Source organism: Hordeum vulgare, chromosome 6H, assembly GCF_904849725.1.
Source record: "Hordeum vulgare subsp. vulgare chromosome 6H, MorexV3_pseudomolecules_assembly, whole genome shotgun sequence".
Taxonomy (NCBI): Eukaryota; Viridiplantae; Streptophyta; class Magnoliopsida; order Poales; family Poaceae; genus Hordeum; species Hordeum vulgare.
Genome location: NC_058523.1, coordinates 125,667,095 through 125,671,509, shown reverse-complemented (window position 1 = coordinate 125,671,509; position 4,415 = coordinate 125,667,095). Strand labels below are relative to the sequence as shown.

At 35.4% G+C, this 4,415-nt stretch overlaps 1 long non-coding RNA gene across 1 annotated transcript; it reads right to left on the bottom strand.

Moving 5' to 3' along the window:
* Positions 1–3,455: 3,455 nt before the first annotated feature.
* Positions 3,456–3,955, bottom strand: LOC123404470. The gene is made up of 3 exons (XR_006611802.1): positions 3,837–3,955; positions 3,640–3,708; positions 3,456–3,558 (listed from the first exon to the last, which is right to left on the bottom strand). It is a non-coding gene; the product is annotated as an uncharacterized LOC123404470 (long non-coding RNA).
* Between the last annotated feature and the right edge of the window lie 460 nt (positions 3,956–4,415).

The following is a 4,415-nucleotide window of genomic DNA, read 5'->3' as shown; positions in this document are numbered from 1 at the left end:
AGAAAAGAAAAGAGAGAAAAAGAAATAAATGAGAGAAAAGAGAGAAGGGATAGTGCTGCTATCACTTTTTCCACACTTGTTCCTCAAAGTGGCACCATGTTCTTCATATAGAGAATCTCTTGTTTATCACTTCCATATGCTAGTGGGAATTTTTTCATAGAACTTGGCTTGTATATTCCGATGACGGGCTTCCTCAAATGTCCAAGGTCTTCATCAGTAAGCAAGTTGGATGCACACCCATTTAGCTTCAGTTGAGCTTTCATACACTTATAGCTCTACTGCATCCGTTACATGGCAATACCTACTTCTCGCATTGATATCTATTGATGGGCATCTCCATAACCCGTTGATACGCCTAGTTGATGCGAGACTTTCTTCTCCACTTTCACCCCTTTGAAACCTACCACCATATTTTATCCCACATTTATGTTATATCCATGGTTCACGCTCATATATTGAGTGAGTAATAAAAAGTTGAAGCGCGTTAAAGAGTATGATCCAATTGCCTGACTTGACATCGTGGTGCTTAACATTTGTATTTATTTGGTGAAGAGGGATTCATATTATGCTTATATGATAAAATGAATAGGGGTGAACATTCTTGAAGGATCGTATATTTTGAAACTTGATGATTATGTTGCTTATGTTTATGAATATTACTATGTTGATGTTTATTAATTCATCATTTCTCAATGATAAAACATGCATTAGATTACATGTTGGGTAGCATGTCACATCATAAATTCTATTTTTATCATTTACCTACTCGAGGACGAGCAGGAATTAAGCTTGGGGATGTTGATACGTCTCCAACGTATATATAATTTTTTTGATTGTTCCATGCTATAATATTATCATTCCAGGATACTTTTAGAGTGTTTATATACCAATTAATATTGTTTTTAGGCACTAACCTACTAACCCAGTGCCCAGTGTGTGTTGTTATTTTCTGCATGTTTTTGGCTTTTCAGGTTTACGGTATCAAACGAAGTCCAATTGCCCCGAAACTTTTTGATGATTTTTTCTGGACCAAAAGAAGACCTGGAAGCTTCGGAAAGAGACCGAAGGCCTCACGAGGTAGGCACCACACATCAGGGCACGCCCAGGGGGATGGTCGTGCCCTGTTATGTGGTGCCCCTTCGGGCGCCTCCTGACATCCCTCTCTCACCTATAAATTCTAAAATGACTCAAAATCCTACAGGAGCCACTAGAAACACTTTTTTCACTGCCGCGAGTCTCTGTTCTGCCGTGTGCCCATCTGGAGCCCTGTTCCGATGCCCTGCCAAAGGGGGGATCGATCTCAAAGGGCCTCTACATAAACCTTATTGCTCTCATAGTGATGTGTGAGTAGTTTAACACAGACCTACGGGTTTGTAGTTAGTACCTAGTTGACCATCGCTCTCTCTCTCTCTCTCTTGATCTTCAATACAATGATCATCACATCTTTGATTTGATCTATCTGATGTAATTCTTTTGTGCGGTGCGTTTGTTGGGATCCGATGAGTTGTGGGTTTATGTTCAGATTATTCATGATAAAGATTTGAGTCTTCTCTAAATTCTATTATGATTCTTATATGCGTGATTATTATAACTTCGTAAATCTCTCCAGTCTATTGAAATAGTTTGGCCAACTAGACTGATATTTCTTCAGTGAGAGGGTGCGTTGTAGTGGATTCAATCTGGCGGAGTTCTATATCCAAGTGATAGAAAGGGACAAGAACACGTCTTTGTATTGTTGCCACTAATGATAAAACGATGGGGTTAATTCATATTGGTTGAGTTCTGTTTGTCTATATCATGTCATTGTTCTTCAGGCATTACTTTGTACTCCCTCCGTTCTAAAATATAATGTGTGTTATTTTTTTTAAGTCAAACCATGTCTATGTTTGACCAACATTATAGCAAAATATATAATGATTTACAATACCAAATATATAAAATATAAAAAATATATTTCATGATGAATCTACACTACAACAAGACCCTCGCTATAGCAACGCTTTTTCCGTATCTAAAAGCTCATATATGCGTTGCAAGTGTCTTTACCAACGATTTGAGATGTGTTGCCTTATCCAGTGTTGCTAGCGTATAATACAACGCTTATATCGCCGTTGGTAAATGAAACTGTTGCAAGACTACAACGGATAAAGCGAATTTCTACAACAGTTCTATACGTTGCTGATTAATGTACAAGAATCAAATTCTCATTGCTTGGCAACGGAGAATTTCCAACGCTTAAGTGTTGGCATAGGTAAGCATTATTATTATTATTATTATTATTATTATTATTATTATTATTATTATTATTATTATTATTATTGTTATTAGTATTATTATTATTATTATTTATTATTATTTATTTATTATATAGGTGTATTTATGTAAAATGCTTAGTGTAATAATGTATTTCAAGTGAAGCAAAAACAAGATAATATATTGATAAGAGGAAGAAATCATATATGAGATAAAATTGTTGGATTACAATGATATTACAAGAGGAACATCATGAGATGCATAATCATGCATAATCTAACTATTTTCTTGAAAATGAAACTTAAACTGAAAGCATCCATTAACACCCCTATAACTTCACTAAAATTTAATTGAGGAACAACATCCAACAGGAATGTCATCCACACAACATAACTAACTCTGAAAGAACTATCATCGTCCGCATCATGAAACAGAACATCAACATCATCAATGTAGTACACTTGCCACGCATCCATATAGTCATCCATTTATCTTTTTAATCTACAAACAAAAAAATGAACTGTTAATACATAATGCATTGACATGATGCAAGTAGTAATAGAGGCCAGATATTAGTCACGTACAAAGGTTGAGGGCCATGCAATCTTTGTTTTTCTGCATTACCGAGAGAATTGCAGTCTTTGCGACTCCGCACCAAATTTTCAGTTTTCACAAGTGCCATATCAACATGCACCACCCAATATTCATTTCCAATTTCAGCACCATCAAGTATAAATTTAGGATCGCAACTTATAATTGTAGCAAGAGCTACGTCCCTATTATGTTTTATCAAGCTCTTCAAGAATACTTTAGTTCCTACCTGCTCGCGAAAATCAAAGTAACCATATAAAAAAACAGAAACAAAACATAGAAACATATGAAATGAATGAGCACTCTTACAGGTAATTCACTGCACCCAACCAGCTCAATGAACCACTCTCAGCACTCTTACTACTTACAGTAGCACCTTTTGTTGTTTTTTGGTCTGGACAAGAGTTTGATAGCAAATAAACAATTTAGCACTATAATTTGAACATAAATGTGTATGCGATTATGAAAAGATACCACTTTGTTTGCAGCAAACGTTTTTTCTCCCTGCTGTGTACGAACATTCTGAAGCAAAGTTTCTTTGTTCTGAACAACATTCTGATAGCAAGACAACCAGTAGATACATAAACAACGAAGCAATATATTCTGAACATATTGTGTATGGTAACAGAAACATACCTTATGTGTAGCAGAATTTGTTTCCCCTTGCTGAGCAGTGTAACTATGATCAAAAGCTTCTTGGTTTCGCACAACATTCTGAGATAGCAACAAGTAAACACATAAACATGGCTGCATTGTAGTTTGATCATGATTTTCTATATGGGACTATAATGATACCTTGTGTCCAGCAAAACATTTTTCTAGCTGTCGTGCACTGCCACCATTATGAACCATAGTTTCTTTGTTCTAGGATAAAATGATATACATCAAGTTTTAGTTATTGTATATCAAATTTGCAAAAAGTGCAAGCACGACAATTTAAAACTCAGCAAAGACAGGTTCTAAAGATTATTTAAGACTTTAAGTAGACAAACCTTATCTGAAACAGAATTCTTGTTTGATACTTGTAAATCTGAATCGTTTGACATACTTGGCTTGTTGTGTAAATTAGATGGGTTTTAACAAGTTGGGGTCCATCAACCGGAGGAGCAAGCACTCTCTACAGATAGCATAACATAAATAATTGTGAAATAATTTCTAGAGTGAAATATGAGGAGTTTTATTGTGTACTTTGACAAGGTACAAACTTTTCTGTTTGAGTTGTGTCCATTGACCGAAGGTTCGATCCCAATTGTAGCCATTGGATCTGAAATTTCCTATCATTGGAATACATAAAGGTTAGTCCACAAAATGAAGGATGATTACAGTTGTTAGAAATTTACCTGATATGGTCGTATTTCCATTCTTCTCATCTTCTCCTCGAGTTCCATAATTTTAGCATCTTCATTTTTATTTACTTCTTGTAATTTTTCCATTTCAACTCTAAAAGCTAGCATATCTTCATTTGGTGTATCTTCCACCGAAGTAAAATGTGTATTCTGGAATAGACGTGAAGTAGAAACATCAAAAAGTTTTTTGGGGTTTGGAACTAGTCCCAAACCATGTACATGGCC